This window comes from Aquarana catesbeiana, linkage group LG04 (genome assembly GCF_042186555.1).
Source record: "Aquarana catesbeiana isolate 2022-GZ linkage group LG04, ASM4218655v1, whole genome shotgun sequence".
NCBI lineage: Eukaryota > Metazoa > Chordata > Amphibia > Anura > Ranidae > Aquarana > Aquarana catesbeiana.
In genome coordinates this window covers 78,032,020-78,048,758 of record NC_133327.1, presented here as the reverse complement: position 1 = coordinate 78,048,758, position 16,739 = coordinate 78,032,020, and positions in this window count along the sequence as shown.

The following is a 16,739-nucleotide window of genomic DNA, read 5'->3' as shown; positions in this document are numbered from 1 at the left end:
ACTGCATGCCGATTTATGTTGGCAGAATGGCATGGGCAGGAAAAGGGCGTACCCGTACACCCCTTTGAAATCCCTGCCTAGCGGGCACGTGCGATTGTGGTGAGGAGAGGCCGAACAGGGGACGCCTATGTAAACAAGGCATTTCCCTGTTCTGCCTAGCAACACAACAGAGATCTACTGCTCCCTGTCATTGGGAGCAGTGATCTGTCATGTTGTAGTGAGCCCATCCCCCCACAGTTAGAACACATCCAGGGAACACACTTAACCCCTTGAATCGCCCCCTAGTGTTTAACCCCTTCCCTGCCAGTGACATTTATACAGTAATCAGTGGCTATTTTTAGCTCTGATCGCTGTATAAATGTCAATGGTCCCAAAATAATGTCAAAAGTGTCCGATCTGTCTGACGCAATGTCGCAGTCACGATAAAAATCGCAGATCGCCGCTATTACTAGTAAAAATAAAAAATTAATAATAAAAATGCCGTAAATCTATCGCCTATTTTGTAGACGCTATAACTTTTGCGCAAACCAATCAATATACTCTTATTGTGATTTTTTTTTTTTTTTACCAAAAATATGTAGAAGAATACATATCGGCCTAAACTAATGAAGAAATTTGTTTTTTGATATATTTTTTGGGGATATTTATTATAGCAAAAAGTAAAAAATATTGTTGCTCTTTTTTTCTTTATAGCACAAAAAATAAAAAACGCAGAGGTGATCAAATACCACTAAAGGAAAGATCTTTCTGGGGCTGAAGTGGTTAACTGTTCGCCTGGAATTTGTTTATAGTGAGCAGCAGGGTGGGTGTTTTAAGAGGTGATCAAAAACCACTAAAAGAAAGCTCTATTTGTGGGGGAAAAAAAAGGACTTCAATTTTGTTTGGGTACAGCGTCACATGACCGCGCAATTGTCAGCTGAAGTGACGCAGTGCCGTATCGCAAAAAATGCTCTGGTCAGGAAGGGGGTAAGTCCTTCTGGGGCTGAAGTGGTTAACTGTTCGTCTGGAATTTATTTATAGTGAGCAGCAGGGCGGGTGTTTTAAATTAAAGAACCACAATAATGAACACAAATATTGTTTTACAATAAATACAATTATATTGTATTTAGTAAATGTATGGTGTTAGTACCTGTAATGGTAATTATTCTGTATGAATTCCTTTTTTTCTTTCACAAGCCTTTATTTTTACTTTTCTTCAAATTCACTTAAAGGCCAAGCTCTTCAACAAAAGTGACAGTTACTGGGTTTGGGATAAATCATATAAAACTGCCTAGGGTGCTTACAATGGTCAGTTTTTATTCATAAGGTTTCACAAAATAAAAAAATAAAACTGTTGTTTTACTTTTCATAATAAAACTGTTCTGGGGTCCCCCACCAGCGCCCTGGGCTCCTTCTATTCTCGGTGCACCACCACTGAAAGCCGCTTCCTATCGCGGCACACCTGTGCGGCTCAGCCACATCTCCTGCTCCCTCATTAAAGGATTTGACTGACAGCAAACAGGAGCCAATGGCATCCACTGTCCCAGCCAATCCTGTGTGACCAGGAAGTAAGAGGAGAGAGCTAATGGAGATGGGCACAGCACTGGATTGAGTGAGAACTCAGGTATGTATAAGGGGGGGGGGGGGGGTTGTGATTTGGTAATTTTTTTACCTAAACATTTTTTACTTTATTGCAAAGATTGTTCAGTAAATATGTAAACCCCCTCCCTAGCCAACCAAATAGACTAAGCATAACCTTCCCCTTGCAGATGCTTCCTTAAAGCTGAACTTCACGTATGATCATTATTGCATACTAATCCCCCGTACACACGGTCAGACATTGATCGGACATTCCGACAACAAAATCCATGGATTTTTTCCGATGGATGTTGGCTCAAACTTGTCTTGCATACACACGGTCACACAAAGTTGTCGGAAAATCCGATCATTCTAAACGTGGTGATGTAAAACACGTACGTCGGGACTATAAACGGGGCAGTGGCCAATAGCTTTCTTCTCTTTATTTATTCTGAGCATGCGTGGCACTTTGTCCGTCGGATTTGTGTACACACGATAGGAAATTGCGACAACAGATTTTGTTGTTGGAAAATTTTATATCCTGCTCTCAAACTTTGTGTGTCGGAAAATCCGATGGAAAATGTGTGATGGAGCCCACACACGGTCGGAATTTCCGACAACAAGGCCCTATCACGCATTTTCCGTCTGAAAATCTGACCGTGTGTACGGGACATTACAATGATTCCACTTGGCATAATATAAGTATGCATATCCTATACCTTAGAGACCGCTGATAATCGCTGTAGTAGTCAGCGCTACTACAGTGATGCCCATGATCTTCTGTCCTATAACGAGTGGCTACCCCACTGTACACTGACCACAGGGGGTTGTTTACTCAGAACTGCCCTTATTCACAGAACACCTTGTGCTCTGATCAGTCAAGGTGGAGAAGAAGGGTGTTAATATCATAATCTCTACCTTGTTCAATTTAGAAAATGACTAGAAAAAAAATCATTCTATAAATGGTGGCAGTGGCAAACAAATGACCCCCTGTGGTCAATGTGGTCAAAGAAAGATCATGGCTACCACTGTAATAATGCTGACTACTAAATGATTGTGAGCTTCCCCAGCGGCCCCTCAAGTATGATATATGCATATTCAAGGCCAGTGTAAGTATGCAGTAAAGATCATACCAGGAGTTCAGCATTAAAGTGACACTAAAGGTATTTTTTTTTTTAAATAACAAACATGTCATACTTACCTCCACTGTGCAGCTCGTTTTGCACACAGTGGCCCTGATCCTGGTCTTCTGGGCTACGTTGGCGGCTGTCTCGGCTCCACCCTGCATCAGATAACCCCCTGGGAGAAGCCCTTTCCTGGGGGGTTACCTTGTGGGTGTGCTCCCGAGTCCAGCATTCGGAGTCCATAGACACCAAATGCAGGACTCGGCCCCACTCCCCGGCAGCATTTGATTGACAGCAGCGGGAGCCAATGGCTGCGCTGCTATCAATCTATCCAATTGGAAGCCAAGAACCCCCTAGCAGAGAGAAGGCTCGGCTCCGTGGGAGAAGTTCGAGGGTTTAGGTAAATAAAATGGGGGGGCTGGGGGCCGGTCACTAACAGGTGTTTTTTCACCTTAATGCAGTAAACATCTAGTGCTGGACCCCCCTGTGCGCTAACCTTCCATATACTTGAATTAGACATAACTGCTCTGCAGGAGTGCCAAGCTAAGTGCTAAGTTCCACTCAAGTCCATGGGACGTTAATGTGTAGACGTGGCAAGCTTGCGCTTTTGATTTTTACCAGACTTGATGAAGACAACACAAAAAGCCACAGCCTTTGGAGGTACCATAGGACCTTAGAGGGGTGGGGGGGGTCAGATTAGTGTATTTAGGGTGTAGAGAGGTAGTCTGTTTTCTCACAAAAAAACAAACAAAAGGGAAGCGCTTCTCTCTATGGCATAAAAAAAACCCAAAACACTTTATTATAGTATACAAACAATATAGCAATTGTACTGACATTAGTTCTGCAGATGGGGATGTTTAGTACATGGCCATCCAAGAAGTAAAGGCGGCTTTAGCACAGGAGCCAATGCTGTGACAAGATGAATTACAGTGCTACTCTTCCTGCTTGCTAGCAGCCTGGGCTAAGCTGGTACTCGCCCGCGCCTGTCAGGTTTCCACACCACAGCTCCAAACTGACAGTGACCGAGGCCACTTTTCTATAATTACGGAACTTGTCCTTTAATGCATGGAAAGGCTCTGGAAAGCTGAAATCGATTAGGAGGAATAACAACCTAATTGATTACATTTGCACAGTCCAGGACTTCAAAGACTTCCTCATATCAGCAGTTCAGGATGATGATCATCATCAATGATGCCTTGAAATTCAAGTAGAAGGTGGCCATGCAAGCGCCAACGTCTTGACAAATGTTAATTTAAAAATCGACTGAGCCAGGTGAAAAATTATAAGCCAAACAGTAACTATTTAGGGCCGTGGGTGATGCGGTTGCCTGAATACTATAGCTGACAGTGGAGATTTCTACATTTACGCTGTTAGCTATGATGGGGGAATAGATTGATTTTCTCTTATTCAGCTTGTGGCCTAAACGAGAGAAAATCGAGCCATGTATGGCAACCCTTAAGATAATAAGTAAATTGAACAATCTGATTGCCTGTCTGTTACAGGTCAAAACCTACTGTACTTATACATTTTAAGCTGTGAAACTGAAAGCACCAATATACTTTGCCTTTTAATGAGACATTCTCCTTTATTAAATCATCCATGAAAAGTCATTTTGAGAACCTGCATTATTGCTGGGAGCACCCAAAAAAACTGTTAGGAAAACTAATTAACATTACGAAGAGGAGAATTCAAACAGCTTTGCGGAAGTAGTCTCTAGTGTATGCATTTCCCATGGGTGCCGAGCCTGGAAGAGCCAAGCCAAATACCTGTGGTTCTCACAGAAAGCTCATGTCAATGTCTTGGAACTCATCACATTAGACAATATAAGACAAGCTGCCAGTTTGTGTTGCCTAAAGTAATGTCTACATGAGAGTGCATTCACAGCATAATTGTGCAATCCATGTCCTGTGTATGTAGAATTGCAGAACTGTACGGCTCCAGCCCGCGGTAAGCGATGACATCCATATCGTATGAATGATATCTTTTAATGGGAATGTACTGGCTTTGTCAGTATGAGTCTAATCAGCTTATTTTTTATGTTTTTAGATATGAAAGTTATCAGTTTTAATACTATTATTAAATATCAATTTAAATATTTCTGTGTACAATTCCCAATTTAATATGTACACGGAGCAGACTCTAACTAGTTCCTTAGCTTTCCGAAATGTGCCAGCCACATATATCATTGCGGAATTACTTTCCATTCCTATTTTTTTGTGCTGCCTTCAAGTTTGTTTCAGCAAAAAAGGGCCCTTTCATGGTAGTATTGATGATATTGTAGTATCAGAAATATTATGACCTGGTTATGTATAATATGGACTGATGATAGCACCGTCCAAACAAGATCAGCATCTATTTTAAGTTACATAGTTACACAGTTACATAGTAGGTGAGGTCGAAAAAAGACACAAGTCCATCAAGTCCAACCTATGTGTTTGTCAAACCATTTTATAAATAGTTTTAGTAAAAAGAAAAAAAAAAGTGTGAAAAATTAAAGTTACACCCAGGTACGTTCACTCAGGTCACGCATGCAAGGCCCTCTTCCTTTGCTTCTTTACAGCTATGGGTATTCCTAAACCCAGCACAAAATAGTGCTCATACAATGACATGGGAGCATGTGCATTGGTACTGGGAGCCCAAGCTGACGTGATAACGCACCCCAGGGGTGTATCCTTGACAGTCACTGACATGACAGTCACTCACAGGAATTGGATTGAATGACATGTGGTGTCATTCAACTGGGAAAAGAATGGTGATGGAGGAGGCTGAGGACTGCTTTTAAGAAGAGATAAAAATTTTCTAAAGGAGAAAATCTGTTTTCAAACTATAACAGTACAGTATAGGCTAGAAGAAAGGTGGCGAAATCGGGATAGTGGATTTTAAACAGTTTACTCATCTCTATAAAGAAGCACCCCAGATAGCAAGGATAACTTGCCACAAATTTGTGGCAGTGTTGAAATGTAGGTCTGTTACCTTGCTGCACATTTTGACTGGCAAGTTGTATGCTTGCAGAGCACATGAAGCACAAGTTCTAGTTGACACATTACCAATTTGTAGCAAATTTGCATGGCAAGTCTCTAGCAAGAGCAAAGTTACAGTGGTGAGTCTACAGCAAGAGCTCTGCAAGTCTACAGCATGAAAATTCAGCCACAGTGGTGGGATGACTATTGCACAACATAACTGAACCAGAACCTGCATAATGTTTGCACAGAAAGTTGGTCATGCAATGCAGACTTGCTGCAATTGTGCAACAAACTTGTGAAGCCCGACAAGTCTAGCAATAGCTTATAGTCATTTTCAAACTTGGAGCAGAATTGCTTGCTATCTGGGATACACTGATCAGCCATTATGACTACTGACAGGTTAAATGAATAGTATTAATTATTTCATTACAATGGCATCTGAAAGTGGGTGGGATACATTAGACAGCAAGCAAATGTGTTGTTCCTGAAGTTGATGCGTTGAAAGCAAAAAAAATGGGCATTGCGGTTTGTTGTGTATGGGGCTGCATAGCCGAAGACCGGTCATTGTGCCCATACTGACCCATATCCACAGTCAAAAGCACCTACAATGAGCACGTGAGCATCAGAACTGAACCATGGAGCAATGGAAAAAGGTGGCTCTGGTTAATCAAATTTTCTTTCACATCATGTGGAAGGCCAGGTGTGTGGTTGTCAGGTTGTCACTTACCTGGGGAATAAATGGCACCAGGATGCAGTATTGGATGAAAGCAAGCTGAGGCAGTGTGATGCTATGGGCAATGTTCTGCTGGGAAACTTTGGGTCCTTCCATTCATGTAAAGGTTACTTGACACGTACCACCTACCTAAACATTGTTGCTCACCAAGTACACCTCTTCATGGCAATGGTATGATGGCAGTGGCCTCTTTTAGCAGGATAGTTCGCCCTGCCACGCTGCAAAAATGGTTCAAGAATAGTTTGAGGAACACAACATCTAGTTTGAGGTGTTGATTCCTCGAAATTTTCCAGATCTCAATCCAATCAAGTATCTGTGCGATGTGCTTGAAAAACAAGTCCTATCCACGTAGGCCCCATCCAGTGACTTACAGGACATAAAGAATCTGCTACTGATGGCTTGGTGCCAGATACCACAGTATATCTTCAGAGGTCTAGTGGCATCCATGCCTCAACAGGTCAGGGCTATTTTGGCAGAAAAAGGGTCTGTTTGGCAGCAAAGGGGGAACTACTCAATATTAGGTGGGTGGTAGGTGGTATATTGCACAGAATAAATTCCTCTACTACTTTCTATTTATCTGCTGGACAGCATACAGTGACTTCCAATTGATTTTTTTAGAAACATATATTGATATACTATATGCAGAAAAAGATAATGAATCGATGAGATGGGAGTAGGATTTGAATGGACCAATGATTTATATCAAAACACTTTTTAGCAGACCTAAAATAAACTGAGTTTCAGGACTCCAGCTGCTGTACCCACAGGAATGAGGAAACCCTGTTTTGTTGAATGTTAGAAGTTATTCTGTATACTTATCTACGTCACATAAAATTAAAGTGAAAAATTATGGGCACCACAAAATACAATGCAACTGTTAATATTCCATCATGTCTTACAGCCCCTCGGAGAGTTGATGTGAAACACGAATGGTCTGGTGAATGTCAGGGCAGTTTGTAAGTTCTAATCCTGATCTTCAGCACACTGTAGATGCAGTAAAATATATACTAATAATTTCCTGAGGCAGGGTAATATATATGGAATGTCAGGCCAAGCTGCAGACTTGCCTTAACTCCAGCTTAATGTAGTGAAACTTTTATGAAGGCATGTGTTAAATTGGAAATACGTGTGATTCTTTTCATTTTTTTGGACACATTACCACGTCAACAGCAAGCTGCACAATAAAATGTTAGTACATTATCATTCTATATGGATGCAGGAACAAGAAAACAAAAGAACACAAAAGCTGACAGTGTCATGCAAAATCATGCATGAAATCATCCAAGAAAAAAAAAAAAAAAAAAGAAACTTTATGTAAAAGTTTAGCTGCTGCTATCATTCAGGATCCATTCAACACATTACAGCAATGCACATTAATGTACAAACCACAGTACAGTGCATTGTGATACCATTCATTTTGAATGACACCCCAAACCACAACAACAGAAGCAGGATAGTGCACCACTTTGCACAGTGGCATGTGCTGTGGTATGTTTCCTACTACTGTATATGTACGTTTGAGTGACATTCTTAATACTTAAAAAAAGGTCATGTCCAGTTGCACTGCCAGCCAATTTAAAATGAATAGGCTGCCTTAACGCACAGTAGTGTGAATAGGCCCATTAAGATATTTATGCAAACAAACCATAAACGCATTGAAAAACTAAATTTCTTAGTCATATATTATTGGACACAGGATAGCATTCTGAAACACTGGGTTATACTGCCATCATCAGAATAGTGGACACTGGCAAAGCAAAAGCCATAAGACAGCTCAATATAAACCCTTCCACTCCCAGCAGCTATTTTTGCTATTGTCCTTAGGAGAAGGCATATCTTCTCTCTTCTCTGAGAGAAGCAAAACCTTTTTTACTTTTTATCAAAACATGTTTATAACTTCTAGCAGATTCTTCAGTTGCTGCAGAACCACAGAGACTCAATTTTGCAGCTTTCCAGATGAAGCCTGCCTTTGCACTATCCTGGGTGACTCAAGGCAGATTTTTTATTTTATAGATCCTTCCATGACCGGTGACTCTCAGTGAAGGGGGTTTCAGGTATGCATTCTCATATTCTCTTTCATAGTCTGTCACTAGGGATGAGCTTCGAGTTCAAGTCGAACTCATGTTCGACTCGAACATTGGCTGTTCGCAAGTTCGCCGAACAGCGAACAATTTGGGGTGTTCGCGGCAAATTCGAATGCCGCGGAACACCCTTTAAAAGTCTATGGGAGAAATCAAAAGTGCTAATTTTAAAGGCTTATATTCATGGTATTGTCATAAAAAGTGTTTGGGGACCTGGGTCAGCAGTGATTTTAATAATGCTTAAAGTGAAACAATAAAAGTGTAATATCCCTTTAAATTTCATACCTGGGGGGTGTCTATAGTATGCCTGTAAAGGGGCGCATGTTTCCCGTGTTTAGAACAGTCTGACAGCAAAATGACATTTCAAAGGAAAAAAAGTCATTTAAACTACTCGCGGCTATTAATGGTCCGACAATACACATAAAAGTTCATTGATAAAAACGGCTTGGGAATTCCCCACAGGGGAACCCCGAACCAAAATTTTTTAAAAAAATGACGTGGAGGGTCCCCCTAAATTCCATACCAGGCCCTTCAGGTCTGATAAGGATATTAAGGGGAACCCTGGCCAAAATTTAAAAAAAAATGGCGTGGGGTCCCCCTCAAAATCTATACCAGACCCTTCAGGTCTGGTATGGATTTTAAGGGGAACCCCGCGCCAAAATTTAAAAAAAAAACAGCGTGGGGTCCCCCCCAAAATCCATACCAGACCCTTATCCGAGCACGCAACCTGGCAGGCCGCAGGAATAGAGGGGGGGACGAGAGAGCGCCCCCTCCTCCTGAACCGTACCAGACCACATGCCCCATGCCCTCAACATTGGGAGGGTGCTTTGGGGTAGCCTCCCAAAACACCTTGTCCCCATGTTGATGAGGACAAGGGTCTCATCCCCACAACCCTGGCCGGTGGTTGTGGGGGTCTGCGGCCGGGGGGCTTATCGGAATCTGGAAGCCCCCTTTAACAAGGGGACCCCCAGATCCTGGCCCTCCCCCCTGTGTAAAATGGTAAGGGGGTACTTACCCCTACCATTTCACTAAAAAAGTGTCAAAAATGTTAAAAATGACAAGAGACAGTTTTTGACAATTCCTTTATTTAAATACTTCTTCTTTCTTCTTTCTTCTATCTTCCATCTTCCTTCGGTTTCTTCCTCCATCTTCTTCTTCTTCTGGTCCTTCTGGTTCTTCCTCCGGTGTTCTCGTCCGGCATCTTCCTCTGCGGTGTCGGCATCTTCTTCCCTTCTTCTCCAGGCCGCTCCGCATCCATGATGGCATGGAGGGAGGCTCCCGCTGTGTGAAGCTTCTCTCTTCATCTTCTTCTCTTCATCTTCTTCTCTTCATCTTCTTTTCGGGCCGCCCTGCATCCATGATGGCATGGAGGGAGGCTCCCGCTGTGTGACGCTTCTCCTCTTCTGACGGTTCTTAAATAATGGGGGGGGCGGGCCACCCGGTGACCCCGCCCCCCTCTGACACACGGGGACTTGACGGGACTTCCCTGTGGCATTCCCCGTGACGCCACAGGGAAGTCCTGTCAAGTCACCGTGTGTCAGAGGGGGTGGGGTCACCAGGTGCCCCCCCCCTTTATTTAAGAACCGTCAGAAGAGGAGAAGCATCACACAGCAGGAACCTCCCTCCATGCCATCGTGGATGCGGAGCGGCCCGAAAAGAAGATGAAGAGAAGAAGATGAAGAGAAGAAGATGAAGAGAGAAGCGTCACACAGCGGGAGCCTCCCTCCATGCCATCATGGATGCGGAACGGCCCAAGGAGAAGAAGGGAAGAAGACGCTGACGCCGCGGAGGAAGATGTCGGACGAACACTGGAGGAAGAACCAGAAGAACCAGAAGAACCAGAAGAAGAAGAAGATGGAGGAAGAAACCGAAGGAAGATAGAAGAAAGAAGAAAGAAGAAGCATTTAAATAAAGGAATTGTCAAAAACTGTCTCTTGTCATTTTTAACATTTTTGACAGTTTTTTAGTGAAATGGTAGGGGTACTTTTGTACTCCCTTACCATTTCACACAGGGGGGAAGGCCGGGATCTGGTGGTCCCCTTGTTAAAGGGGCTTCCAGATTCCGATAAGCCCCCCGCCCACAGACCCCCACAACCACCGACCAGGGTTGTGGGGATGAGGCCCTTGTACTTGGGGACAAGGTGTTTTGTGGGGCTACCCCAAAGCATTCTCCCAATGTTGAGGGCATGTGGCCTGGTACGGTTCAGGAGGGGGGGTGCTCTCTCATCCCCCCCTCTTTTCCTGTGGCCTGCCAGGTTGTGTGCATGGGGTTCCCCTTAAAATCCATACCAGACCTGAAGGGTCTGGTATAGATTTTGAAGGGGACCCTACGCCATTTAAAAAAAAAAAATTTTGGTCGGGGTTCCCCTTAATATCCATACCAGACCTTAAGGGCCTGGTATGGAATTTAGGGGGACCCCCCACGTCATTTTTTTTTAAATTCTGGTTCGGGGTTCCCCTGTGGGGAATTCCCATGCCGTTTTTATCAATGAACCCTTATGTGTATTGTCTGACCGGCAATTCATTAATAGCCGCGAGTAGTTTTAAATGACTTTTTTTCCTTTGAAATGTCATTTTGCTGTCAGACTGTTCTAAACACGGGAAACATGCGCCCCTTTACAGGCCGTTTTTAAAACTTTTTTTTGCATTGATCCATGTCCCCTGGGGCAGGACCCAGGTCCCCAAACACTTTTTATGACAATAACTTGCATATAAGCCTTTAAAATTAGCACTTTTGATTATTCATGTTCGTGTCCCATAGACTTTAACGATGTTCGCTTGTTCGAACTAATTTTTTGCCTGTTCGCAAGTTCTGGTGCGAACCGAACAGAGGGGTGTTCGGCTCATCCCTATCTGTCACCAATTTATCTCTTGCTGCAGCAAAATGTCTCTGTGTGCTCAGGAGTGGAAAAGGAGGCTGGAAACAGGTAATTTAAAGAGACACTGCACTTGGGGAGCCTAAGTCTGCTGACATTGCTGCTCCCAAGCTTAGCCCCTTCTCGTCTAAATCTAAAACAAATCTTAATGCCTAAGCCCAATTAAGCAACTTTGACATGTGTTAGTAAAACCGTACATATCATTACAACTACTTTGTGCATCCAGGTGGATTATACCTTGTTTTTTTTTCAGGACAAATTGGGCTTTCATTTGGTGGTAAATGGTAATGGATATCTCCTGATTTTTTTTATTATCAAAGAGAAACTGGCCCCAAAAAGTAAAAGAAAAAATCATTTAATTTTAAACTTAGCTGTATATTTCTTGCTACTACTATAACCTACCACCAAAGATCAGCCCAAAATAAATTCTGCTGCTCCCGAAGATCCCAGCGATACCATATATGTATATATTAGTTGTTGTCTGTACCTGTAGTACAACCCAGAAACATAGTTACATAGTTAGTCCGGTTGAAAAAAGACACAAGTCCATCCAGTTCAACAATAAAAATAAATAAATAAATAAATAATATCCTACAATCCCATGTACCCAATTCCATACCCACAGTTGATCCAGAGGAAGGCAAAAAAAAAAAAAAACAGCAAAGCATGATCCAATTTGCTACAGCAGGGGAAAAAATTCCTTCCTGACCGAGAGACAATCAGATTTTCCCTGGATCAACTTTACTTAGAAATGTTAGTACCCAGTTATATTTTGTTCATTTAGGAAAGAATACATGCCTTTCTTAAAGCAATCTACTGAGATGGCCAGAACCACCTCTGGAGGGAGTCTAGTCCACAATTTCACAGCTCTTATTGTGAAGAAACCTCCCTGTATTTGGAGCCGAAATCTCTTTTCCTCTAGGCATAAAGCATGCCCCCTTGCCCTGTATGTTGACCATAAAGTGAATAACTCAACACCAAGTTCACTATATGGACCCCTTATATATTTGTCCATGTTGATCATATCCCACCTAATCGCCTCTTCTCAAGAGAGAATAAATTCAGTTCCTTTAATCTTTTCTCATAGCTGAGCTCCTCCATGCCTCTTATCAGTTTGGTTGTCCTTCTCTGCACTCAAGTTCCCCGATATCCTTTTTGAGAACTGGTGCCCAAAACTGAACTGCATATTCCATATGAGGTCTTACTAATAATTTGTACAGGGGCAAAATGATATCTCTCTCTCTGGTGTCCATACCTCTCTTCATACAAGAAAGACTTTGCTCGCTTTGGAAACCGCAGCTTGGCATTACATGCTATTATTGAACTTATGATCTACCAAAACTCCCAGATTCTTCTCCACCACGGATCCCCCCAGTTGTACTCCCCCTAGTACGTATGATGCATGCATATTTTTAGCCCCCAAGTGCATAACTTTACATTTATCAACATTAAAAAAAAACAATAGTGCATATTTTGTTTCTTTTTTATTATACCTAAAACACACTCACACTGACCCTAACTGACACTGATACTAATTTAAAAATAATAATAATAATCCTGCCCAAAAAATATTGACCCTGACCTTGACCAAACACTAACCCTGGCACTGACCTAGATCTAACCCTGATCTAGGTATTTTTTTTATTTTTTTTTTTTTAAATAATTTTTTTTTTTTCTCAACACACTTTTTTTCTTTCTCTGCAAGGACATAGAAAGATACAATATATCTCTCTCGTCCATTCACAGAGACAGAAAACACAGGGGCGGGCTTTACAGCCAATCAGAAGCTATCACAGCGATCAGGTGACCTGGAATCAGACGTTTCAGGTTCCGATCCTTAGAATGGGGTCCAGGGCTCTCCTAAGACCCTGGTCTCTGTGCTGGGAGTGTGCTGTGCGGTCCGCTCCAAGCACACAGTGAGATATGCAAATATGCGGCCCCATGGAAAAAAGCCCAGTCCAATGGGGCCACATATTTGTGTTACATCAGCGCCAAGGGGTTAAGGATTCCATTTAAATCCTTATTGATGCAGTCCACACATGCCTAGATCTGGAGCTGCCTATTTTGGCTTCTAAACGTGACTAACCTGGGTTCTCTGAAAAGCCCTTTTTCAGGACATTACCTATTGCATTTGGTGTTGTTTGAACTTTGAAAAAGGATTTCTCCCCCCAAGCATTTTGTCCCATATCCTGTCTTAACAAGACTCTTACTGTTCCTGTTGGGGTTATCCCTTGTTTAAAGACACTGTGGTTACAAGGCTGGAGGCCCTTTATAAACCCTTATTCTCCCTACCAAGCAGCTATAGCTACTATGTCCATTTGTCAGATCATAAATGTATGGTCAAAGGTAATGTTTCTATCCGAGTGCTCACTTACTGTTAAAGGAGGTTTCCAAATTCTGATTAATCCCCTGCCCACAAACCCCCACAATCACTGGGCCAAGATTGTAGGGAAGAAGCCCTTGGCCTCATCAACATGTGAACAAGGTGCACTACTAAATAAGTCCCCCTAACAAGAAACCCCCATGTTGAAAGCATGTGGTTTTGTATGGTTCGGGAAGGGGGCACACACATATCTCCTTCCTTTCCTGGTCTGCAGGGCTGCATGCTCATTTAAAGTCTGGTATGAGTTTTGGGGGGATGTCTTGAGGTTCCTCTTAAAATCAATACCAGACCTAAAGGACTTATTTTTTTTACTATCCCCAACTCCCTTGCCTACATGACTGGGGATTTCTGGTCATATGAGTGAATGCCGCCAATAATGTCACTGGTTGTAAGGAACATGGCAGTGCGTGCACCTACAGGCCTACTTAACAACCATAGGAAGCAGAAGGCTTTCAGGTATAACAGTGATAGTAATACCCCTATTTTACACTTGAATAGCCAAGGTTAGCCAATAGCCAAACTTGTGTTGGGAATGAACCTTAAGGTGCATTCTCTGCATTAAGGTAAAAAACACCCCACTACCTGTCCTAACCACTTATATCCCTAAACATATACCTGTCTCCATGTCATGGCTCCCCTCACTAAGGGCAGGGGAGCCATAGGTTCCTGCTGCTGTCAGTCAAACCCTTGTGAGGAAGGAGTGGGAGCAGGGCTTTTAGTCTCACACAGCTCGGCTCAAGAGCACACACCCATGGGTGCCTCCTTAACACTTGGCTTGCTAAGGAGTCACCCACAGGAGGGAAAAGCTGACAGCACCAGTGGAGGACTGCCAGAAGAGAAGATAAGGGACCTTTCTGTGCAATATTGTTGCACAGAGTATGTAAGTATGACCCCTTTTTTATTGTAGACACACACAAAAAATTATAGCCTTTAGTATGGATTTAAGCTCATTCCTACTTATAACCTCAGGAACAAGGTCCCCCCTTTTTTGGTCAAAGTGCCTCTCACTAGATCAGTCTGTGTTCCATGGGCTTTTCAGCATCAGGCCTCTGTGTCTCAGATTGCAAGGCTGCCACCTGGTCTTCTGTTCGCACAATTGTTGAGTTTTACCAGAACCGTGTTTAAGCCTAAGCGGATGCAGACTTTCCATCCTAAGGTTCTTTTGGCCGCACGCTTGGTAACCTATTTTTTTTTCGTTGTGTTTCCTTACCTGTTAGCCTTTCAATTATTTTTCTCTCCCATCATTTGGACTGCTTCTGGACTTCCTAGTGATTCAGAATATTATCCTGTCCCATAATGTAAGGCTAAGAAAATAGGATTTTTGACTTACCGGTTTAGCATTTTCTTTCTCCACATGTGTGTTCTGTACTCGTGACTTACTCCTGTCATTGCTGGCTACAAAACTGTGACTTATTAGGTGAGGGAGTGGTTATACTGGGCCTTACAGCTTTGCTTTTCCAGTGACCCATCTCCTGAAGATGGTAGTATAACCAATATTTTAGAATAATAATCTCTGTCCTGTAATATTTTCCAAGTAAAGGATTTTTCAGGTAAGACAAAAATCCCATTATTCAATAATAATGTTTCTTTGGATTGCTTATTGCTCTATGCTAGCAGCTCATTTATCCTAAAGAGGCTTAAAATTAATCTGTGCATGCAAAGGTTAACTTAAATACAATCCGCCACTAAACACATGTATTTATCTTTGCCCCCAACCACTGCTCTGTTTACCCACCAAGAATTAAAGGATAGACTAGTTTAAGGTACCAAGTCAATGAAGTGTGATTGGCCCAGAGCTGTCACATGTAGTCAGTGACATGCTCCTCCATAAGCTAAAGCTAAAATACTGCATGGATGATGGATGAATGGATGAACAGGGGAGCAAAAAAAAAAAGGTAAGTATATGCTGCTGGGTGGGCAAACCTGTTGTAAGTGGTTATTATACCTCGCCTGGGTATTTTTATCTCTACTTTTTTTTTACTAGAGTTCTTTTTTAAACCTTTAACATATGTATGCATTAACATCACTAGAAATTCTTTTGTGTAAACCAACTTGTAATGTGTGCTTAGTGGCCCTTTAAGGAAAGCTCTACAGTTTATGCAGAATTTTACGAGTAACCCCAAACGCCTCAGAGAATTCTCTGTATATTCCAAAGAATCATAAATCTATGAAATGTTTTAAAAATACCCCCTTGCCTGTTTTGGCAGCCCCATACATTTTTATGAGACTCCAAATATATTAAAACTTGTTAAACTGTGAAACAATGATACCTGGAAGAACAGAGCTGAGAACAAAAGGTTCTGGAAGCTATAAGGTACCCTTACAGGTTAACAGTCTCCTGAATGTCTGTTCATATTTAGGAAATACTACAGAGCCTTGTGATTTTGCAGGATACCATGAAAGAAAGATAAAACACACAAACAGCCAATCAGATAGCAGGTTTAAAGAGACTCTGTCACATTGTCCATTCTTGGACAACATATTCTTCTGTAAGAACCCCGCCCCCCCGCCTAGTTATATTTATCTTCCTCTGTAGGAGCTAGGAGTCTAAACCTTGTGTGATCACAGTATTGGAGGTTGCCGGAGTACCTGGAAGAACTGGGTGTTTACTGAGGACTCCGACAAAGCAATAAAGCAGTAGGGGAGCTTGGCAAAGGCAAATGTTATCAGGTGAAGTGCTTTTCTTACAAAGGAAACTGTTACTTTGTCCTAAATGGGCAAAGTGACCAATCCTCCTTAAGGAGAACTCCATGATGGAGTGGAAAATGTAATTCATTGTCTTGGGTACAACTCCTTAGTGGCTGACTTAAATATAAACCTACAAATCTGTATCTGAAATATAATCACGATGAAACGTCAAATGTGAAAATAACTTCAAAATTAATAAGAAAAATTATCAGTATACTTAACCTTTAATCCCAACTCCAAAGCAAAAAATCACTCCACAACCACTTTTTCTTCCCCGAATCTAGCCAATCTTCCTTTTTTTTTCTAAATCATCAAGAACCCATAAAAACTAATC